The sequence below is a fragment of the Scylla paramamosain genome, chromosome 21 (assembly GCF_035594125.1).
Source record: "Scylla paramamosain isolate STU-SP2022 chromosome 21, ASM3559412v1, whole genome shotgun sequence".
Classification (NCBI taxonomy): domain Eukaryota; kingdom Metazoa; phylum Arthropoda; class Malacostraca; order Decapoda; family Portunidae; genus Scylla; species Scylla paramamosain.
The window spans coordinates 4,063,267-4,089,358 of NC_087171.1; the positions used below are offsets into that span (position 1 = coordinate 4,063,267).

At 41.7% G+C, this 26,092-nt stretch overlaps 1 long non-coding RNA gene across 1 annotated transcript in view; it reads left to right on the forward strand.

Annotated features, from left to right (window-relative positions):
* LOC135110885 (uncharacterized) overlaps nucleotides 1-26,092 on the forward strand; it is an 84,273-nt gene that overhangs the window by 4,624 nt on the left and 53,557 nt on the right. The window contains exon 2 of the long non-coding RNA XR_010273481.1: nucleotides 5,525-5,708. This is a non-coding gene — a long non-coding RNA (uncharacterized LOC135110885). The remainder of the gene's footprint in view (nucleotides 1-5,524; nucleotides 5,709-26,092) is intronic.

Genomic DNA, 26,092 nt, shown 5'->3' on the forward strand with positions numbered 1-26,092 from the left:
CTGTATTCTCGATCAATCCTAATTGTTCAAGCTGAGGAATGAAGTAATTTTGCACCATTTCTAAATAACCATCGCCATTAACAACACGCTCTTCAAAAAATAATATCCGAGACGTTTTTTTTTTTTTTTTACTTTGGGAGAATTTCTCTCATGTTCAACAGACTCTTGTGGGTCTAAAGAAAAAGAAAAATACTAGATACTCGTACATCACACGAATTTCTCTCATGTTCAACAGACTCTTGTGGGTTTAAAGAAAAAGAAAAATACTAGATACTCGTACATCACACTTTGTAATATATATATATATATATATATATATATATATATATATATATATATATATATATATATATATATATATATATATATATATATATATATATATATATATATATATATATATATATATATATATATATATATATATATATATATATATATATATATATATATTCTTTCTATCATAAATACTTAGAAAGTTACAAGTATTTTAAATTGCACACGGACTTTATGGACACCCTATACTTTGAATACTGAAAGGATCGAATGAAGAGGGGGAAAAGACATGATGGAGAGTAAGAACGTGGAGAACGAGAAGAATAAGTAAAAAGAGGGAGATTTACAAGAATAAGAAGAATAAGATAAAGCTAACCAAAACTAAAATAAAGTATAATAATGATGATGATGATGATGATGATGATGATGATGATGATGATAATTTATTATTATTATTATTACTCTTATTATTATTATTATTATTATTATTATTATTATTATTATTATTATTATTATTATTATTATTATTATTATTATTATTATTATTATTATTATAAAGGAAGACAAGAATAAGAAGGAGAAGGAATTTGATCAATAAGAAACAGGGAAAGAGTAAACGAAGAAGAAAAAAAAAATACGCGGAGGAAGAATTATAAATAAAAAAAACTCGTAGAATAAGGAAAGGAAAGGAAAAACTATGAAGAGGAACAATAAAAATTAAGGAAGACAAAAAAATAAGAGGAAGAATAAGAAGGAAACTTCAAAGATGAAGGGAAAGAGAAGACTACAAAGATGAAGAGTAGAAAATGGAAAAGGAATAACAAGAAAAGGAAAAACGAAGAGTCTGAGGAAAATAGAGAAATAATACAAAACAGAAAATCGTAAAGAGAAAGAATAAGAAAAAAATAAAAAAAACAAGAGAAATTAATAAAAAAAACTGAGAAGTGGAATAATAAAAAAAAAAACAAGGAAGAGGAACAAGAGGATTAACAAGATAGAAGAAAAGGAAAACAATAAATAAATAAATGAATAGAAGAATGCAAGAAAGAAAATATTAAGAAACGAAGAAGAAAAATTTAACAAGTATTAGAATTGAAAAAAAAAAAAAAAGATAACGAATAAAGAAGAATAAGAGGAGCAATAACAATACGATGACCAGACTAGGCAGGTAAAAGAACGTGTTTGATTTACTAACCTGATAAGTAAACGCCACCAGGAACGCATCACTCCATTGGTCGAGCTAAATAATGAAGCTTACGGTACATCAGCAAAAAGTTACATTACATGATGGACTTCAACAAAGAAATGAAGTAGACGACAAACCAGCAAGAAGTCTTTGATTTTTTAACACTTTTTTTTTTTTTTTTTTTTTTCAACTGCTGGTCTTTCTCTGTGTTAAATGCGACTACGGTTTTGCTCGATTCCTAATAGTAGTGATTATGTGGAATGTCTGATAACACCGTATTCCGGGGAAGCCGTCAAGCGTCAAGTGGTGGAGTCGGGATTTAATGGAGATAATGCATGGAATAATCAAGATAAAAGTGTCTTAGTAAATGAGCGATACGTGATAGCTTTGATTTTTTTATGAAGGATGTGTACTACGAGACTCGTTACACAACCGCTGCCGCTGCCGCCACCCACCACCACCACCACCACCACCACCTCACCACGAAACCCACCATCATTACTGCAAAAATATATATATGGGAGGTGTGAATAGTATGTAATAACGTTTGCATAGTCCGTTACTTAGCTACTTACCCATGAATCGCTATCTTCCTTCCGAGAAGACATGATTACACAAAGTATTCACGCCATAACAACTAGGGTTTGTACTCTTGAATGTTTCGGTGTGTCTATCGTCAATGTTTTAGCAGGCTGGAGCGGAGGTCAAAGGGGATTATCAATGGTGTCTTCATGGTCCTAGCTATAGTTTAACAACGATTTTACACAGCCAGTGGGAAAGTACCCACGTGAACCTGGCTCCTTATCTTTAAAAATAGCTATGATAAGATTACGAAGCGTTTAAGAATACAAGCGAAGGTCATACCGCCAGCTCGGGTCACGAGAAAGTACATTATCCCTCCCACCGATAAACTGCCAAGAGCCGATCGAGCTCGCGGCTCTTAGGCTTGCGTTCAGAAATGCTTTGGTCTCTCACCACTACTATTGTCAAAGGCCACAGAAAATGACTAGCCAAGTTCTCAAGACTGTTTCTCCTTCTAATAATGTAGAAATCTTCTTAATCTGTCACTAGAAGCGTAAAACACCCTTAAAAAACCTGTGTAAGTTAAACTAGAGCCTTTGAAATGTAGTGAAGGTGCGGGCAGAAGTGTTTCAGAAGATTGTCCTTTGGCCGAGCATAGGGTCAGATGTTCTTTTAACATAACGAGGATGTCCGACTTAGCAGAGTGAATGGCAGTTAAGAAGTTGCTACCTCAATTACACTTGCGCCGCCCCGAGGATGCGAGGACTGGGCATCAACGTTTTATGGGAAGATTACCACTACACTGAAAGGGGAAAAAAAGGGAAAAAAAAGTGAAGTCTGCCGTGCTCCTTATCATCACTCATCTCCTTCATGTGATGTTGTTTATCCTTCCCCTTCTTCCTTCCTGTGCTCGCTCCTTTGTTAGTCCTTTTCTGGGCCTGCCGCCGCAGCCTCCCCTCCACTGGTGCCATATGGCGTGCCAGTCACGACGTCGGGCAAGAATACAAACACACCGCCTCCTGCTCCTCCTCCTCCTCCTCCTCCTCTTACTCTTATTCCTCCTCCTCGTCACCGTCTTCCTCCATTTTCTCTAATGTAGATCATACGATACATGTAATGACTGTTTTGCAATAAGGATAAAAAAAAAAAAAAAGGTGCTCATTTCAAACCTTAATTGACAGAGAGAAGGATGCTACGCGAAGGCTTATCAATTAAAATAGTTTGTTCACTCATCAGAAACGGAAGATAAGGAAGAATCCGTTATTTTTTATTACCAAAACAATTAATAATTGACATTATTATTATTATTATTATTATTATTATTATTATTATTATTATTATTATTATTATTATTATTATTATTATTATTGTTGTTGTTGTTGATGTCGCTATTGTTGTTGTTGTTGTTGTTGTTGTTGCTCTTTCTGCTGCTGCTGCTGCTGTTACTGTTACTATTGTTGTTGTCGTTGTTGTTGTTGTTGTAATTATCGCTGTTGTTGTTCCTGTCGGTATTGTTGTCGCTGTCGTTGTCTTCGCCGTCGTCATTGTTGTTGTTGTCGTCGTTATTGTTGTTTTTGTTGTTGTTGTTGTAGTCACTGTTAATGTTGTTGGTTGTTGTTGTTGCTTTTATTTTTTATGTCACTTATTATTGTTGTTGTCACTGTTATTGTTGTTGTCGCTGTTGTTATTATTGTTGTCGCTGTCGTTGTTGCTGCTGTCGTTGTTTTTCTTGTTGTTGTCGCTGCTGTTATTCTTGTCGCTGTCTTTGTTCTTGTCGCTGTCAATTATTATCGCTGCCATTGCCATTGTCGCTGTCGTCGTCGTATCCGTCGTTGTAGTAGTGGTTGTGGGATTCTTGAATAATTTAGGTGACAATAGAAAGCCAGGAAATTATTGTCCATAAAACGACCACTCTGCTTGTCATTATTGTTGAGAAGGAAGCCTCTGGACAGGGCAGCATTCAGGGGCAGCCATCCGAGTTTCATGATAATAATAATTGCTGTTTTTTTCTTTCATGCTCACGGAGGCTTAAGGCAGATAACGCTAAAATATTATACGATGTTACTGAGGGACTTGGATCATGGTCGCCTTTTCCAGATCGTTTAGTTTTGTTCATATTTTAAAACTTCCACGTCTGACAGTTGCGTAGAAATCAAGGTATGTTCCTCCTGTGGGCGGAAGCGTTTTCTTCTGTCTGTTTTCTTCCCCCTCCTCCTCCTCCTCCTCCTCTTCCTCTTCGTTTTCCTTCTCCTCTCTTTTACCTCGCTTCCTTCGTCTTCCTGTTCCTCCTCCTCCTCCTCCTCCTCTTCGTTTTCCTTCTTCTCTTACCTCGTTTCCTTCTTCGTCTTCCTGTTCCTCCTCCTCCTCCTCCTGCTCCTGCTGCTGCTCCTACCTGGTTCTCCTTGTCTGGTTGGTATCTATACACATATATAAACACGCTGTCTTCCTCCCCTAACACCTCCCTACTGCTGCTGCCGCCACACGCCGCTCACTCCTCTATACTCTAAAGTGAAAAGCTGCTATTTCCTTTTCCTCTGGTGATGGTTCGTCTCTTGCCACAATCAGACGCCGAGCAGCAGCCAGACAGCGCTCATCTTTGCTCATCTTGGTTGCGTGGTGCCCTCCTTCACGTGCAGCGCCTCAAATTAATCAGTCCATCATTCTGCCCCTTCACTTCCTCCGTGGTGTTTATCAATTTCCTCTCCTCAGATTTTTTTTTTTTTTTTTTTTGGTAGTGTCGACTGTAGTAATCTATAGCATGTTTTTTTTTTCTTCTTCTTCTTTTCTGTCTTTTGTCGGTCGTAGCTGAGATGTTTTGATTTGTATGGTTCCTAGTAATGGTGATGGTAGCGATGCTATTGCTCAAATGCACCTTTAAGATTCACTAGTCTATACACTACTTGATCTTACATAGCTCTTGTATTTTTAATGTTTTCCTATTACTCTTGATTACATTTTTAGTTCTCTTGTTTTTATTTATTTATTTATTTATTTATTTATTTATTTTTGCTTGTGAAGTCTGTTACCGCTTTAAAGGCAAACTTGAAAATGCCTCCATATTGATCTGTGTGTGTTTTCAGTGCTTCATCATTTTGCCCTCGGTCACATTTTCAGTGTTGTTTTTCAGTCGCGTACAGGCAAGTGTAACCTTCAAATTTATTCACTTTATTAAAACTCGTATCTTTTTCATCTCTTGATTGTATTTCAAATTACTTATCAATTTAGTTACCTTCCGCCTTATGGTCCTCCGTTACTTATCACTACCAGCATGTCAACATCGTCTAACTTGTAGTGTTGTTAGATTTACTATTCATCACATTTTCGCATTTGTTCTGTCATAGGTCCATTTTGTATGGCCGCCACCATAATATCATTACGTTCGTACTATATTCCGATTCTTTCCAAAGCTAACGATACGAGGGTCGGCACAACACGGCACAACACGGCCCTTGCACGTTAGTCTCTGTACGTGGCGGTGGAGCAGCGTGACGCCTTGCCCATGTTTAGCAATCACTCACTCCGCTTCTTCTCTTCCTGCAGGAGGGGAAAGAAAGGAGGGGAGGAAGGGAGGTGTAAGTACGTTGCCTTAAACCTCTGCATCCTTTATGGCTCCTCTACCATGTCCCACCGCCCGTCATTACTGTCGCCCACTATTTCTTATCGCCCTAAGCCACCTCTCTCCATCATCCAGTCACCGCTGTCGACCGCCGCCATCAGTTGACCTGTAAGTAACCACAAATAATTTACGGTAATTTTGCTTGTATTATAGTGATTCTTATTATCTGAAGGTGTGTGTGTAAGAGAGAGAGAGAGAGAGAGAGAGAGAGAGAGAGAGAGAGAGAGAGAGAGAGAGAGAGAGAGAGAGAGAGAGAGAGAGAGAGAGAGAGAGAGAGAATGCGGATGTAACAGGTAGAACAACTATAAATCACATCTGTCTTGAACATAACTGATGAAGCGGATGTTTGCCAATTGTAGGTCGAAGAGAGAGAGAGAGAGAGAGAGAGAGAGAGAGAGAGAGAGAGAGAGAGAGAGAGAGAGAGAGAGAGAGAGTCATCCATCACGTTCAGCGGAAGACACGACCACCATCACCACCACCATCACCATGCAATAACTCGGGCACTGCATGGAGGGCGAGAGGGAGGGAGTGAGGGAGGGAGGGAGGGAGGGAGGGAGGGGTAGTGTGGAGAGCAGACTGAAGCAACGCCGCGCCTGACCTCAGATGTTGTATCGTGGAGCTGAAATCGTGCATCGCGGATATTGTTATGACTATTATTATTATTGTATGTTATTAAAGTATGACATATTACAGGAAAAATATTTCTCTCTCTCTCTCTCTCTCTCTCTCTCTCTCTCTCTCTCTCTCTCTCTCTCTCTCTCTCTCTCTCTCTCTCTCTCTCTCTCTCTCTCTCTCTCTCTCTCTCAAAAAGAACTTCCTAACTGTCCCATCACGCAACACAGAACACAAAACACAATAGTTTCGGGCGCAAATTGACGTTCCATGGCCAGAAGGGAAGCCTTGCAGTGGGAGAGGAAGGAAGTGACTCGTGCTCTTGTATGCAAGTGACAACCTCACTTGATACCAAACACACCAGCGACCATGAAATGACTTTACACTGGCAGCTGCACCAAGTAACGTATCGGTGCACTGGTATGGTTGTAGTTTACTCGTACAATGAACGAGTACTTGCTCACACACATCAACTCCAGCGACGTTTACAGTTGGAATCCGTGCTTTGTTTCGCTGTGGTTTTCATGTGGTGTGTGTTAGAAGGAAGAAAGTTTGTTGTGATCCGTATTTTTTATTTATTTTTTTTTTCTCTTTACCGCTCCGGACTGCACTGGTTCTGAATTGCATATTTGAGCGTGTTTAGATGCAACACACACACACACACACACACACACACACACACACACACACACACACACACACACACACACACACACACACACACACACACACACACACACACACACACACACACACACACACACACACACACACACACACACACACACACACACACACACACACACACACACACACACACACACACACACACACACACACACACACACACACACACACACACACACACACACACACACACACACACACACACACACACACACACACACACACACACACACACACACACACACACACACACACACACACACACACACACACACACACACACACACACACACACACACACACACACACACACACACACACACACACACACACACACACACACACACACACACACACACACACACACACACACACACACACACACACACACACACACACACACACACACACACACACACACACACACACACACACACACACACACACACACACACACACACACACACACACACACACACACACACACACACACACACACACACACACACACACACACACACACACACACACACACACACACACACACACACACACACACACACACACACACACACACACACACACACACACACACACACACACACACACACACACACACACACACACACACACACACACACACACACACACACACACACACACGCACACACACACACACACACACACACACACACACACACACACACACACACACACGCACACACACACACACACACACACACACACACACACACACACACACACACACGCGCACACACGCGCCGCCTGCCTGCCGCGCCGCGCGCCTGCCGCCGCACACACGCCGCGCGCGCCTGCCGCGCGCGCGCGCGCGCGCCGCGCCTGCGCGCGCCTGCCTGCCTGCCTGCCTGCCGCCGCCTGCCTGCCTGCCGCCTGCCGCCTGCCGCCTGCCTGCCGCCTGCGCCTGCGCCTGCCTGCCTGCCTGCCACCTGCCGCCTGCCTGCCTGCCACACACACACACACACACACACACACACACACACACACACACACACACACACACACACACACACACACACACACACACACACACACACACACACACACACACACACACACACACACACACACACACACACACACACACACACACACACACACACACACACACACACACACACACACACACACACACACACACACACACACACACACACACACACACACACACACACACACACACACACACACACACACACACACACACACACACACACACACACACACACACACACACACACACACACACACACACACACACACACACACACACACACACACACACACACACACACACACACACACACACACACACACACACACACACACACACACACACACACACACACACACACACACACACACACACACACACACACACACTCACACACACACACTAACTACAGCAATATAATTTCTAATGGTCGTGATAAAGTATTATATTCTACAAATCTTAGTTTGGATTTTTCAAACATTTTTGTATTTTGTGTTATTGATTTTTTTTTTTCTATTGTTTGTATGATCTCTGCTTTCGGGAATGTTTTTTGTGCTGTGGTCGTGACTCCACGCATGCCAAGGACAGACGTTCCTGGCCGATGGTGTTCTCCAGCAGTAAACTTCCTCCCATACAATTTTCCAATATCTTAGATTCTTCATTTTTCCGTGTCCCTGTTTGTTTTATTTTCATGGTTGCGTTTTGCTAGACGGGCCGCCTTTCACACACCGCTGAGTGACGCGCCGGGACCAACACACGGGGCTGCAGGTGCCGTGGCTGCTGTACCTCATGCACCTGCTGTGGAGAGACACTCACTCTGCCTCAGTCTTAAGTAACCTGGGAAAGTGGTGGAGGATTAATTTATTATTTTCTTTGTTAGTGAATAAATGAATAAATAACCGAGGAGACAAAAAAAAAAAAAAAGACTAGCTGATGTTCCGCAAGAAGTAAAGACCTGCAGTGTCCTTGCTTACTGACACTTTTTTTTTTTTTTTTTAATTCCTGATCGAATCTCTTCTTTTATGCTTATGAACTAGACTCTCAAGCAGCGCTGTACCTCCTGCTCGCCTCTCCGGCCTGTAGGCGCAGAGATACTCGCAGTAATAAATGGAAGAGAAATTCAGGTAATGCACAAAATGAACGTTTTCGACTGCTGTTCACGTTTAGTCAAGAATCAAATAGTGTAATCTGCATTTGCTACTCAAGCGATGAAACCAGGCAAATAAAACCGATAAATCTACGCCATCAGTTTATGCATTAAAATTAAAAACGTTGCTGACTAATCACGTTTAATTAAGAATCAAAGAACCTGCATTTGCTACTTACGTAAGCGATCAAGTCAGCGAGATCAAAGAGTGTCATTGGGCGGTCCTTCACGCAATGGAAACTGACGCATGGGTGGAAAACATTTGTCCTTTTAGTGGTTCCCTCCCTTCAGCCGCAGCCTCGCCCAAGCAACCCACGACCCGCCTCCCTCCTTTCTCTTCTGTCCCTCGCCACCAGACGCCCTCCATTGTTTGCCTCGCGGACGTCTTGTGGCCTGGAGGGAAGAAAGGGAGGGAGGAAAGGTAAGGAGGGGAGAGAGAGGGGAGGGAGTATTTTGATGGTCCCCTCCATAGTCCCTTCCCTTATTCCCCCTGCTCTATTCTGTCAGTCTTCACCCACACTCCCACCTCCTCCTCCTCCTCCTCCTCCTCCTCCTCCTCCTCGGCCCTCACCGTCCTTTACTCTCTCCCAACCTGTGTTTAGAAAGTGACCGCAGCTAATGTACTGATGCACAGCTAAGTGAGGTGAACCCTAATTAATGGTAAGCTTTCCTGGAAAAAGTCATTTGTATTTCACTTTCTTTTCTTTTTTGCATTCTTCCCAGCGTTAAGTCACGGGAGTCGAACGTCGTATTTCTTTGATTTAATACTCTCTCTCTCTCTCTCTCTCTCTCTCTCTCTCTCTCTCTCTCTCTCTCTCTCTCTCTCTCTCTCTCTCTCTCTCGCTCTCTCTCATCGTAATGTAATGATTTTAGCTTTATAATTCAGCTACTCACTTTCCATCACAGTTTAGCTTTATAATTAAAATTTTTCACCTTCCCATTATACGTGATAGTTATTTTTCTCCGGTGTAAAGTCAGTGTTAAGCTACATATTTTTTTTTTCTTTCTAACCAATCGCACTGATACTTATCTTTCCCTAGTATAAAGTCAGAATGTAGCTTTACGTTTTTCTAATTCTCCTGTTTCACAGGTACCCACGGATTTTTTCTTAAGAGTAAAGTCTCCCAGTAGTCCATATTTAACCCACTATCTCTAGTCATTGTAGTGTCAACACCTTTACATCAGACAGGCCTTTCCACCAAACGTTATTCATCCCTGCGTATTTGTGTTTACATTTTTTCTCTCACCATGAGCATGGTAAGACTCGCTGGGAGATCGATAGAACAGAAGACTTGTACAGCGTAAATGTGTGTGTTTGTGTTGACGTATATAGCGATCATTCTCTAATGTACCGTGCTTTCCTTTGCAGTTTTTGCACCATAAGTAGGTAGAACAGAAGACGTCGTAGAACGTATGATTTGTGTGTTTACCTATATAGCGATCGTTCTCTTATATACCGTCGACTGCATTGTGGGAATTCAAGGAGTGTGTGGTGCTGTGGTGCGGTGATCAGGTGTGTGTACTGTACGTCCTTGCTCATCACAAGGAGGAAACAGGGGAGGGTCACTGAGCAGGGAGAAGATTGCTAAAGTTGTGTGAGTGAGTGTGTTTCTCTTCTCATCATTCTCTCTCTCTCTCTCTCTCTCTCTCTCTCTCTCTCTCTCTCTCTCTCTCTCTCTCTCTCTCTCTCTCTCTCTCTCTCTCTCTCTCTCTCTCTCTCTCTCTCTCTCTCTGTCTCGCCGCCGTCACCGCGTCTCCGTCACCAGAGTAATGAGTGTCAGTGGGCCGCTCTGCGTTCTCAAAAAGTCCCGCTAATTGCCCTCATTATCCTGTGCTCCGCTTCCTGGCTCTGTTTAGGTGAAGTACCGAGACCACCTGCTGCGTACGGGATGGGAAAATCTTTCTAATTACACCCCTAGAGATTATTATTTGTGAGTTAGGACCCCAAGGACACCACAAATGTTTACAGAAGGCTGCCGACCATCTGCATGTGGACGAGGGAGGAGGCTAGGCGAGGGAAGGAGGAGAAGAATGGGAAGAGGAGGGTAGTGGTCGTGAGTGATGAGAAATGGTGGTGTTAATTTTGTTTATAGCTGCTGGGGTTTGCTGTAGCATGCTAATGGGGGACGAAAGAGACAGGATACTTATAAATATACCTCACTCCACGACACAGTCACGAAAATTAAGGAAATATCATAGAAAAAAAAATCAGTGTTGAAGGTATCGTGACTACTATCAAGAGGAAATAAAAGTAGACTTGGACGGAGTCATTTATGTGCAGCACAGGTAATACTTGAAGGGCCATGAAGAGTGACCGAATGACAAGCTAGCGATGATAAGATGAGGCGGGATAGACAGGGAGATAAAAACAGAGATGAAATATAAACTAAATGAAATATGAACTTAAGCTCGGGTGGCCTGGTATGAACGAGCATCGGACAGAGATGAGTGGGAAAAGATTCGGTGAGATTGGTTGGGTGAGATTGATGATGATGACGATGATGATGGTGATGGTGATGAGGATATTTATGGACTAGAATTTTAACCTTGATGTGAAGCCGGAAGGCCATACACGTAGGAATACCGAGGCAGTCATGTGGTGGTCATTGTCTCCATACTGGACCACAGCCAGCCACCATATCCATTGCCTTGGACTGGGGGAACTGCGCTGGAGACTGGTAACACACACACACACACACACACACACACACACACACGTGTGAGAGAGAGAGAGAGAGAGAGAGAGAGAGAGAGAGAGAGAGAGAGAGAGAGAGAGAGAGAGAGGAGAAAGAGAGAGAGAGATGAGAGAGAGAGAGAGAGAGAGAGAGAATCCAAAATGTTTTCCATACAGTACGTGGAGGAAAAGTAAGAATTATCGATATTATTTGTTTTTCAGCTCATAGCAATTCTTGTACTGAAATTGATGCTAACCTTGACGTCAGCATGCGCCATCTTAGGCGCCTCAGAATGGGGAGTTTTCGGAACTAATCCGCCAGATGTTGTCACTACTGCATGTCCCCTTGTGATATGAGGTATAATACTGTTATTGTAAATCCCATTTGCGTACAGATCCATAGAACATTGATCATTATGATACTTAAGAAATTCTGCTTCAACTTTTAAATATCTTGTATGGATAATTCTGAGAGAAGTTGGTCAAAAATATTTTTCTTGATTATTTAGTATTACTGTTATCAGTATTTTAAATACAGTTTATTACAAGTCTAAAATCTGTTGATTTAGGACAGAGAAAGATGAAAAATAAGGCTGTACTACACAGTATGACATAACATACTCAGTAACATCGTGATACATGGATATAGTTATTTTCGTGGGAATTTTAGCATCTCTTTCAGGAAGCGAGCAACACGGCAAAGTAATTGAACACCAAAACAAACATCTCACAGGAGTGCTCTGGCATAACGGGAGAGAAATACAGGAAGCCACAGGCTCACGGAGTAGTGGCATGGACACTGCAGCAGGAATTAACTGGTTGTCCAACTATGTGTTTGTTTTGGTTAAATATTCAGCATTACTCTTGCCAGGACACTCAAGTTGCCTATTTTCAATTAAAATTGTTGTTTCCATATACTAGGAAGTTGATCTATGTAATCTGGAGCCTTAAGTGGCACAGACACGTTGTCTTCATTTTTACTGTTGTTTATATATATATATAATATTATATATATTATATAATATATATATATATATATATATATATATATATATAATATATATATATATATATATATATATATATATATATATATATATATTATAATATATTACCAGGAGGAGGCAGTAGACACCTGCCGAAACGATAATTACTCCCAGTGAGGTCTAAAGCACTGTTCAGGGGGTGCTGTGAACTTATCATTAAACCCAGCTGTGACCTCACTGAACGTTTCCCTTTCTGTCTCACAACACAAGGGGGTAGTCACAGCCTGCCCTCTAAAGACAACTCTCTTCCTCCACACGAAAACTACAAGCACCTAATAACACACACACCCTTCACTCATAAAATTTAAAAATCATGGCGACTCCTACACCAGCCTCGGAGTCCCCATCTGGGGAGGGGACCATAAAGGTCCCCAGGTCGGACTGCCTTTCCGTCGACGACCGTAAGTGTCTCGACACCCCCCTCAACTTTTTCTTCATTAACTTCTGCAACATTCGCGGTCTAAGATCTAATTTCTGAATCTGTAGAACACCACCTCTCCTCTTCTAAACCTCATCTTCTTTTCCTCACTGAAACTCAGGTGTCTGAGGCAACTGACAATAGCCCCTTTTCTGTTCCCTCCTACTTTCTCTATCCTCATTTTCGATCCAAAGCTGGATGCTGCGTTTATGTGCGCAATGACTTAACCTGCTCTCGTGCCCACGCTCTTGAATCTTCCGAGTTTTCCACCATCTGGCTTCGACTACAGAGTCATTCTCATACTAAATTTATCTGTGCTGTATACCTCTCTCCTAACTCCTCTGACTATAAGAAATTCTTTGACTACTTAACTTCCAAAGTGGAGCACATTCTGACCCTCTTCCCTTTTGCAGAGATCTCCATTCTTGGAGACTTCAATGTTCACCACCAGCTTTGGCTTTCCTCTCCCTTCACTGACCATCCTGGTGAACTAGCCTACAACTTTGCTATCCTCCATGACCTAGAGCAATTGGTGCAACACCCTACTCGTATTCCTGACCGTCTTGGAGATACGCCCAACATTCTTGACCTTTTCCTGACCTCTAATCCTTCTGCTTATGCTGTCACCCTTTCTTCTCCGTTGGGCTCCTCCGATCACAATCTCATATCTTTATCTTGTCCTATCACTCCAATCCCTCCTCAGGATCCCCCTAAGCGAAGGTGCCTCTGGCGTTTTGCCTCTGCTAGTTGGGGGGACCTGAGGCGGTATTTTGCTGATTTTCCTTGGAATGACTACTGCTTCCGTGTCAGAGACCCGTCTTTGTGTGCTGAGCGCATAACAGAGGTGATAGTGTCTGGCATGGAGGCGTACATTCCTCACTCTTTTTCTCGTCCTAAACCTTCTAAACCTTGGTTTAACACAGCTTGTTCTCGTGCTATACATGATAGAGAGGTGGCCCACAAAAGGTACTTAAGCCTTCCTTCACCAGAATCTCATGCACTTTATATTTCTGCCCGGAACCATGCCAAGTCTGTTCTCCAACTAGCCAAAAACTCCTTCATTAACAGAAAATGTCAAAACCTTTCAAGATCTAACTCCCCTCGTGATTTCTGGCATCTAGCCAAAAATATCTCCAATAACTTTGCTTCTTCTTCTTTCCCTCCTCTACTTCAACCAGATGGCACCACTGCTATCACATCTATTTCTAAAGCTGAACTCTTTGCTCAAACCTTTGCTAAAAACTCTACCTTGGATGATTCTGGGCTTGTTCCTCCCTCTCCTCCACCCTCTGACTACTTCATGCCTCGTATTAAAATTCTTCGTAATGATGTTTTCCATGCCCTCGCTGGCCTAAACCCTCAGAAGGCTTATGGACCTGATGGGGTCCCTCCTATTGTTCTCCGAAACTGTGCCTCCGTGCTTGCACCTTGCCTAGTCAAACTCTTTCAGCTCTGTCTGTCAACATCTACCTTTCCTTCTTGCTGGAAGTTTGCCTACATTCAACCTGTTCCTAAAAAGGGTGACCGCTCTAATCCCTCAAACTACCGTCCTATTGCTTTAATTTCCTGCTTATCTAAAGTTTTTGAATCTATCCTCAACAGGAAGATTCTTAAACATCTATCACTTCACAACCTTCTATCTGATCGCCAGTATGGGTTCCGTCAAGGACGCTCTACTGGTGATCTTCTGGCTTTCCTTACTGAGTCTTGGTCATCCTCTTTTAGAGACTTTGGTGAAACTTTTGCTGTTGCCTTGGACATATCAAAAGCCTTTGATAGAGTCTGGCACAAAGCTTTGATTTCCAAACTACCCTCCTACGGTTTCTATCCTTCTCTCTGTAACTTCATCTCAAGTTTCCTTTCTGACCGTTCTATTGCTGCTGTGGTAGACGGTCATTGTTCTTCTCCTAAATCTATTAACTGTGGTGTTCCTCAGGGTTCTGTCCTGTCACCCACTCTCTTCTTATTATTCATTAATGATCTTCTAAACCAAACTTCTTGTCCTATCCACTCCTATGCTGATGATACCACCCTGCACTTTTCCACGTCTTTTCATAGACGTCCAACCCTTCAGGAGGTAAACATATCACGCAGGGAAGCCACAGAACGCCTGACTTCTGATCTTTCTAAAATTTCTGATTGGGGCAGAGCAAACTTGGTATTGTTCAATGCCTCAAAAACTCAATTCCTCCATCTATCAACTCGACACAATCTTCCAGACAACTATCCCCTCTTCTTCAATGACACTCAACTGTCCCCCTCTTCTACACTGAACATCCTCGGTCTGTCCTTTACTTATAATCTGAACTGGAAACTTCACATCTCATCTCTAGCTAAAACGGCTTCTATGAAGTTAGGTGTTCTGAGACGTCTCCGCCAGTTTTTCTCACCCCCCCAGCTGCTAACTCTGTACAAGGGCCTTATCCGTCCATGTATGGAGTATGCTTCACATGTCTGGGGGGTTCCACTCATACTGCTGTTCTAGACAGGGTGGAATCAAAAGCTTTTCGTCTCATCAACTCCTCTCCTCTAACTGACTGTCTTCAGCCTCTCTCTCACCGCCGCAATGTTGCATCTCTTGCTGTCTTCTACCGCTATTTTCATGCTAACTGCTCTTCTGATCTTGCTAACTGCATGCCTCCACTCCTTCCGCGGCCTCGCTGCACAAGACTTTCTTCTTTCTCTCACTCCTATTCTGTCCACCTCTCTAACGCAAGAGTTAACCAGTATTCTCAATCATTCATCCCTTTCTCTGGTAAACTCTGGAACTCCTTGCCTGCTTCTGTATTTCCACCTTCCTATGACTTGAATTCCTTCAAGAGGGAGGTTTCAAGACACTTATCCACCAATTTTTGACCACTGCTTTGACCCTTTTAGGGACTGGCATTTCAGTGGGCATTTTTTTTATTAGATTTTTGTTGCCCTTGGCCAGTATCCTTCCTACATGAAAAAAAAAAAAAAAAAAAAAAAAAATATATATATATATATATATATATATATATATATATATATATATATATATATATATATATATATATATATATATATATATATATATATATATATTTTTTTTTTTTTTTTTTTTTATGTAGGAAGGATACTGGTCAAGGGCAACAAAAATCCAATAAAAAAAATGCCCACTGAAGTGCCAGTCCCATAAAAGGTTCAAAGCAGTAGTCAAAGATTGATGAATAAGTGTCTTGAAACCTCCTTCTTGAAGGAATTCAAGTCATAGGAAGGTGGAAATACAGAAGCAGGCAGGGAGTTCCTGAGTTTACTTCCAATCTGTGGTGTACTTTTTTTTGGGGGGAAACCTCAAGATGACCAAATGCAAATTCACTAGAAAATCAACTTGAATACTTTTGTTCTTGAATACAGTTTGATTTTACCTGCGTTACTACTTAGAAGGAATTGTGAAGAAAAGTATATTATATAAGCTCATGGCATCTTTATGCATATAGAATGACACTGTAGGCACATTTGATATTGCTCCTGTGTGAGAAGGGGACATCTCTGGTGCTGCTGCCAGGTGATTCTTACTAGTTTACCAAACTCCCCATTTTTACCCATATTTAGAGACTTTGCTTTCTCACTACACCTGTTTTCAAATGCCACAAATATGATTAGCCTGGATCTCACGTGTGTTTCTCCTGCTAATAATGTGAAAACCTTATTAATCTGTCCCTAGAATCACAGAAACCCCCTTAAAAACTTGTGTAACTTCAACCAGAGTGTTTTGAAGATATTGGGGGTGCGGCGCAGAAGTGTTTCAGAATATGGATCTTGCTGCCAAGCCCTCCCTGAGCGCAACAGGAAGAGGGTGCCCTGTGGGGCGCGTAGCAGTCACATGGAAGTCTCACACACACACACACACACACACACACACACACACACACACACACACACACACACACACACACACATACGAGCGGCTGTAATTCCGTAGAAATTCATAATAATGGTGGCAACATTACCTATACTTTCATATCCGCCGGTGCACCGCTGACATTTCCCAACCCTGTGCAGATCAAACAGCGTTATTACTGCCGCGACGGAAGGAAGGTTTTCTGGCATACCACTGACTCATTAGTTCCACGCGTGCGCAATGCAGAGAGAGAGAGAGAGAGAGAGAGAGAGAGATGCTAACAAAGCACAAATAGGTTAAAAGTGTTATTGGGAGGATATAAGACAATAAGGAGGGATACGCCACTTATTTTCTTGACCCAGAGAGAGAGAGAGAGAGAGAGAGAGAGAGAGAGAGAGAGAGAGAGAGAGAGAGAGAGAGATGCTAACAAAGCATAAGTAGGTTAAAAGTGTTATTGGGAGGATATAAGACAAAAAGGAGGGATACGCCACTTATTTTCTTGACCCTGTGTTAGTAATGAGAGAGAGACATTCGTCCATCGCTGATTCAGAGGGGGAAAGAATAACGTATAGCAGAGGAATGATGCAAGATAAGTAAAATGCATACCTGGTGCGTAGGGAGCCAAGGAGATACCGAAGCCTGGCGGAACACTGCCTACGTCTTCCATAATAATGCGGACCAGGAACAGACTTTACTAGAGACCGGGTTAAAACTCATCCCTCATCACTTCCTCACGGCTACGTCATGAAGGCAGGTGTGTTGTCAAAGCGGAAACTGTACAGTGTTATTATCAAAAGTTCGTTATTACATTTCTTTCGCATAAAAGGAAACTAAGGTCACCCGCCTTTTTGTTGTGCTTTCTTGTTCGCTTGCGCCCATTCAGCAAGACCAGCAGCGCACACTTGACTGTGACCTGAGTGTTTTGCCAGAGTGGGGCTGGTGGCCTGGCACAAGCTAAGGCATGGACCTTTTCGTAAAGATTGATATGTATTTCCTTCGCATTCAGAAGCACTGCGAGTATAATTCTGCACTCAAGATTAAACAGCCAAGGATGTTTGTGTACCAAAACTTTTCAGCAATACAATAAAGAATGTTGAGGGTCCGGGTGAGGTGAGTGACGCGAGCCTGGAGGAGCGGCGTGTCGGGTCACCTGTTCGGGCACATGAAAAATACCTGACCTGCGGCGGACCCTGCGGCAGGTCCTGCATGACTGGAGCGCAGGTCAGTAGGCTCCGCCTCCAGCCCTGGCAGGGAGTGGTGGCTGGAGCAGACAGCAGCGTGAAGGCTGTCCCTCGTGTTTGTGTGACACTTAGTGTCTTGACCACTGCTGTCAGGGGCCATTACCATGTCACATTTTTGTCTCGTTCAGATATCGTGTTTTTGCCGAGGTGAGAAGTCTTGTTACCTGCCCCGCTACCGGGTGTTCAGCTTGACTCACCTGTCAACATGACCATTGTCACGTTGTTACCAGGAGTGGATCAGACCTTATATGACGGTGAGTGAGAGTGTTAGGCCGAGGGCGCTGCCTTATAGACGAGCAGTAGCCGAGTGGTAGCCAGGCAGGGTGAGCGAGGCAACACAGATGATGGTCTTGCTGCCGACCAGGGGCAGGGAGCACCAGTGACCCTTGTGACGCCCTCCGTAATGGCCATGAGCACAGAGCAGCCACACACACACACACACACACACACACACACACACACACACACACACACACACACACACACACACACACACACACACACACACACAGGCCTCGGGGTGCTGCCGCCGGAACAATGTGGCAAATGACATAATGCCGGGGAAGCAGGACTGCAGGATGGGAGTGTGGGGAGTGTGGGCAGCCAAGTCTGACTTTCTGTTTGTTGAGCAGCGACAGCCGGATGTTGCAAGGCTCTAGTGCATGACATTCTGAGTGGAAGGCACACACACACACACACACACACACACACACACACACACACACACACACACACACACACACACACACACACACACACACACACACACACACACACACACACACACACACACACACACACACACACACACACACACACACACACTCTCTCTCTCTCTCTCTCTCTCTCTCTCTCTCTCTCTCTCTCTCTCTCTCTCTCTCTCTCTCTCTCTCTCTCTCTCTCTCTCTCTCTCTCTCTCTCTCTCTCTCTCTCTCTCTCTCTCTCTCTCTCTCTCTCTCTTTTCTCATTTCACATTACGTCCATTCCATAACACTGTCTTTTCATTCATGTTTTCGTTTTTTTTGTTTCTCAATCATTTCTCGTGTATTAACCATTTCAGGTCACATCCTTTACTCTCTCTCAGAGAGAGAGAGAGAGAGAGAGAGAGAGAGAGAGAGAGAGAGAGAGAGAATTTTGAAAAATGCATCCTTACTGTAACTTCTTTGACTCACATGAAATTTTATTAGGAAACAGTCGTGACCTTCTAACCTTTTGCTGAATGGTGTTGTGTTTTAACTGTCTACTTACGCTCTTTTATTTTATACGGAAGTTGTCCTACCCACAGGATTGATAAAACAAACTGAAAAAAAAAAAAAACTGTTTCCAAATCAAAGTATACCTAGTTCTACTGTGCCTTGACACTGTTGAGATTGTCATTAAAAGCTGGAAAAGTTAGCTAGCAAAATGTTTGTGAGTTTACCAGTGAAGGAAGACAAAATCTGCCATCTGTAAGACCATAATAAAAGTAGGAGAGTGAAGAATCATGTGCACCGTGGCTGCAGGTGGATGGGAGGATTAGTACAAGCAGCACACTTAAAGGGGCGTATGGATACCGCACTATTACCCATTTTTGGCCCTTCTGTGAAAAAAAGAAAGACGCATACACCATCTAACGTTTTCGACGGGTGAGGTTACGTATGAATGATAAAGAACAGGAAAAACGGGTGATGCAACAGAAGCATGCAAGTTGTTAGGGTGGGGGCAGATGAGGAAGGGTAGTCAGAGGCATAATTGTCTGATATATTTTCTCTTGCTACTCATTCTCATCAATCTTTCTCGCTCATTTGTTGTGTTGTTGATCTTGCTGGATTTAACGGTTGCTTTGTTTCCATGGATGCTGCCTTCCTTAATGCTTTGTTGTCTCCTCACTCTCGCTGCTTTGCTACACATACATTCTTCTAATTTTTGCACGTTTTTCTTTCATCATTTTTTAGGGGGATTCTATATCTCTAGTCTTTCATCCCTGCAATAGATAAATGGCACCGTCTTACCCTTTCTTTCTTTCTTTTCGTGGCTTATTGAATTATCTTGACTCTTTGACCGCTATTTGACACCGCTTTCCTTAAGCACACACTACTCTGAAATATTGGCAAGATCCTGGAAAGTTGTTATAAATTCCTCTTTTCCTTCCTGTAAGTGCTTGTACTACATATCTTGTATTGTGCCTTTAGTGTTGTGAGAGAGTTATGATTTCCAATAAGGAATATTTTTGTATCTTATTATAGTCAAAACTCTTTCACTTTTTTTTTTTTTTCCCGTAGTAAAGGAACATATATTTTTGAGGGTGGAGGGGCGGTGGTCGCAGTGTCGCACAGTCATGGTTGAGGTAGTTGGTCGAGTGTTGTGATAATGTCCATCGTGACACGAGGCGCCATATTGTTCACCTCTGTTTATGGCATCCTTGTCACCCTACAAAGGTGCCCCCCACCGCCTCCTCCATGTCCCATTCCTACGCCGCGTTCCTTCCCTTAAACATTATGCTCGTCTCTCTCTCTCTCTCTCTCTCTCTCTCTCTCTCTCTCTCTCTCTCCTCTCTCTCACTCTCTCTCTCTCTCTCTCTCTCTCTCTCTCTCTCTCTCTCTCTCTCTCTCTCTCTCTCTCTCTCTACATAACAGTTTCTTTTCTTTTTATGTTTTCGTTTTTTTGTTTTGTTTCTCAATCATCTCTCGTGTATCACCCATTTCAGGTCACGTCCTTTACTATATTATAATCCCTCCGTCATTTTCTGTCTCTCGCCACGCCTTCCTTCCATCGCCCACACCATCTACTCCTTCCTGCGTCTGTCATGCCCCTGGCTGGTCTTGCCTTGCTTTGCCTGGCCGCGTCCCTCTCTCTCTCCCCTTATCACTCCACCCCAGTCAGTTATTCCGCCAGAGATGGAAGAGTAGATGTGCAAGAATGTGTGTGTGTGTGTGTGTGTGTGTGTGTGTGTGTGTGTGTGTGTGTGTGTGTGTGTGTGTGTGTGTGTGTGTGTGTGTGTGTGTGTGTGTGCCTGCGTGCGTGCGTTTGGTGACTATCTTCTATCTTATATTGATTCTTTCATTGGAGAAAAATCGTAGGTAATGTCTTGTAGTGCACTATAAGGGTGATAATAATAAAGTAAACCACCCTTTCTATATTATAACTCCCACGATGAACAGCACATAATGTGTTCACGCGGTTCAAAACGATACATGCGGCTCACGATGACAATGGAGCATTTTCAGAGACGTATATATTTGCACTTTGACTCTCTTTACCTCCCTTGTAGTGTGTGCGGGAGGTTACACGGAACTGTGACATAAAGAAACAGCAAATTTCATTGTTTTGGGTTTAGTGTTCTTGAAATCGTTGCGTGTTGCTTGAATTATTGGACCATATTCTGAAACACTTCTGTGCCACACCCGAACTACATAAAAAAAAATAAATAAAAAAAATAAAAAAAAAGATAGTTGAAGCTACACAGGTTTTTAAGGTTGTTTTTATGGGTCTAGTGACAAATTAACAACATATTCTAAAACACCTCTGCGCCGCACACCCTTACACTGGTTTTTAAGATTTTTTTATATTTTTTATCGTTCTAGTGAGAAATTAACAAGATTTCTAAATTGCGAGTATTAATAGGAAGAACACTCTTGAGGACCTGGCTAATTATTTCTGTTGTCTTTAAAAATAGTCATGGTGAGAGAGCAAAGCCTTTCAGAATACCAGTCATTAAACCGGCGTGTCTGTTTTTTCCTTGGTGGTCAAACAGAAGTCATGTTGCTCCTTGCTTGCTTTTTTTTTTTTTTTTTTGCTCTCTCTCTCTTTCTCGCTCTAATTGTGCACTTGTCATTATGAGATTCCCTGATTAAAAGAAAAAAAATACTTATTGTACATTCAGATTAATGCACTTATTTGTAACGTTTCTTGGTGTATCTTTTGTTATATTGATGAATGTCAGGTAACAGTGTTTAGTTTATGTACTGATGAACGGATGGCGAGATGTACCTGACATGATTTAGGCGTTCCCACTTCAGTTGTTTTTATTATTATCATTATTATTATTATTATTATTATTATTATTATTATTATTATTATTATTATTATTATTATTATTATTACTATTGTTATTGTTGTCATTATTATTATCAAATCTTGTAGTAGTAGTAGTAGTAGTAGTAGTAGTTGTAGTAGTAGTAGTAGTAGTAGTAGTAGTAGTAATAGTAGTAGTAGTAGTAGTAGTAGTAGTAGTAGCAGTAGCAGCTGTAGTAGTAGCAATAAATGGATGAGGTGGAGGAGAAAGAGGAGTTATATTTTTACAAGTGCATGCGTCCCAGAAGCCGTAAGTAAATAAATAAAGATTAGAGTATTAAAGTACTTAAGTGCGACAGTAACAAATGATAATGATTATGGTGATGGTGGTGATGGTGGTAGTAATGATAATGATAGTGATAACAGCGACAACAACGATGATGGTAATAATAATAATAATAATAATAATAATAATAATAATAATAATAATAATAATAATAATAATGTATAGTAGCAGCAGGGCACAATATTGTACTGGCCTGACAAGCAGATCTTGACATAACAATGGTTTATGTTATCAAAGACTCATCAGGAAAGAAAGGACGTCCCACTCATCTACACACACACACACACACACACACACACACACACACACACAAGGTCGTTGTGGCGTGGTCAGCATTGAGTTGTAAGGGAAATAGAAGTTTACCGTTCAATTTGTTTCATGGGTATGTAATATTCCGTGTGTAAAATGACTAAAATTTGCTCTTAACACACACACACACACACACACACACACACACACACACACACACACACACACACACACACACACACACACACACACACACACACACACACACACACACACACACAGACAGATACACACACACACACACACACACACACACACACACACAGCACTGGTAATTCTGGTCTCCGTGTTGGATCAGTGTTATCTCAATCCCCTCCCACTCTGCTTCCATGTCCACAGAGACTGAAGCACTGCAAACGAGTGAACATTCTCAGCAAGCTTATATATGGACAGGAGCAAATTTATGTACACGGAAAACTAGTCTATGTCGGAGTTCTGGGCGAGTATCAGAAAATAGTGACAGAACTAGAAGACATCAAGTGTGATTATGTACGTGTAGGTCTTGCTGAGATGCACAAAAAGGAAGAAAAACTGGTCCACCTTCAAGAGAACAATCACTCTTTCGATCACAGAGGCGAGCCAAAGGATGATGTAGACGTGGGAAGAAGCTTTGGTTGGTGGGCAGGGGAACTTAAAATGGTAATGTCCCCAAACTTCGTAACAGGCCAGATGTAACAGTCTGGATGGTACATATTTGCATTAAGTCTTATGATGCTCCTCTCGAACTCTTTTTTTAGATTTATGCCACGCATTCTGGGACCTCAGTCGAGAGTATTGAGATCGGAATATTTAGACAGTTTACAGCATACATCTTATACCAGTTAATCCCACAATAATCGTACTTGCTTAGTGAAAACAAAAATATCAAGGTTATCAAGACGAGACCTAGAATCTCGTGAGAGGAAGTTTGGAGTGAGTTGTGATGGGAGCTTTTAATTCAGGTTTTCTTTTGACGGAGAAGATCACGAGACCTTGAACTCATATCAACTTGACAGCAATTATTGATTAAGGAAGCTGTGGAGAAAATAAGAAGTGATGGTGGTCACAGAGAGAGGAAACGGTCGAAGCTAACACTTCTTACAGAAACAAAAATGAAAATGCAAAATCAAAGCTGAACATGTAAATAAAAGGCTGGAATTGGATGTATGTATTCAGAAAAGGTAAATACTACCAAATAGAGACGTATGGTTGATACAAAGTCTGGCGATACTCAAATGACTGTAATCTTGTCTAACATTGATTGTGAAGCTTATGATGGCAAGGATGAGTCTGCAAATGGCTGGAGAATGTTACAGGTACTTTCTAAACTAGAGATAGTCCCGCCTGCATCTGTTTATAATCCGACTGTTATGTGACAAAGTAACAATGAGTCGGTTCGGAAACTTTTTTTACTTTTTGTCAGTTGAAAAGTATTTCACTGATTCTTTATCTTAGACTTGATCTTCAGAAGAACAACGATCTACGTCACTGACCTTTCATTTGCAAGTATGGGCAGGACTTCAGAAGAGCTTTTCAGTGGTACCAAAATGAGTGAAAACTGTAATATGACGTTAACAATCAATAGTGCTGATCTGCACACATGACTGGGGCTCCAAAAGAAATTGCAAGATTTTCAATGTTAAGTCTTCGAAAACTGTGACCCCAAAAACTCCTGGAAAATTTCATACAAAATGATTCCAGTTCACCTGTAGGATTTCGTCCGATTTAGATTCAAGTTTTGGCGCGATCTCTGACTTGATCCAAAAAAGTCAACGAACTACATCTTTGACATCTCGTTCGTATGAAACGAACTTTTGATTGTAATCAGGTGTTTTGATCAGATGTTTTGCAGCCGTGGTTCATCCATTTCATGGCGGAACATCATACGTGACGAAAATAATTGTTGCTAATGGCAGATTTCAACAACGTTCAAATCATATGTAACTCATGACGTTAATTCGTGACCTGATTTAAAATATCAGGTTTATACGTCACTGATATTTCATTTGCATATATGCCAGGGGCTCACAAAGAACTTTCCAGTGATACCAGAATTACGATTACAAAAAATAAATATATAAATAAATAAATAAAAATGCAGGAATTTCATATTTTCCAATGTTGATTCCATAGGAACTCCGTATTGAAAATCTTAATTGGGATAGAATATATTTTCACCCACAAGTACCCACTTGCCAAATTTTATGGGAAATGAACTCATTGTTTCGGCTGCCCATTTATTTCTCTCTCTCTCTCTCTCTCTCTCTCTCTCTCTCTCTCTCTCTCTCTCTCTCTCTCTCTCTCTCTCTCTGGGGAGAGTTCCGATGATCAGACAGGATGTGAGCGTGCCCCTATAAGGAAAAAGATTACTGGGAAACAAGCGGCTCAGCAAGCAACATTTAATTTCCTTTATCTAGTGTAGGAGGCTGCCAATCGTCACACTTCTTGTCCTATCCTCGCCTTGCTATTGGTCCTGTGTGTGGGTGTTCAGATGTTCCTCTCCTTTGTCACCCTCCGCCCTCTTCCACTCTTCCCGGCCTCCAGTGGGTTCCGCCTCGGTCTCTTTACACCAAAGAATGAAATGCGTTGACTCATGAACTCATAAGCGTTTGTCTTCCGTTATGTGGTGTCTGAGTACACTGCGTCAAGATGAACTGTATTCATTCTGCTGTGGGTGTAATTACATGCATCATGATATTTATGGTTATTGATATACTGGTATTGTTAATTGCAGTATATTTGCCGTGCTTTTTTTTTTTTCTTTTTTCATTGAGTGGTGAATCCGAGACGGGTATGCCTTTAATTAAGTGACAGGTTTTGTGGCTTGTCCTGTGTTATCATTATTATTTTTATTATTGTAGTGAATGATTCACCCACTTATTTATTCACTTATTCACTTGTTGTTCTTGTTGTTTTTATTATTAATATTATTCCTTTTATGTTATTATTATTATTATTATTATTATTATTATTATTATTATTATTATTATTATTATTATTATCATTATTATTATTATTCCTATTATTAGCAGTAGTAGTACTAGAAGTAGTAGTAGTAGTACTAGTAGTAGTAGTAGTAGTAGTAGTAGTAGTAGTAGTAGTAGTTGTAGTAGTACAAGTAGTAGTAGTAGTATAGTAATAG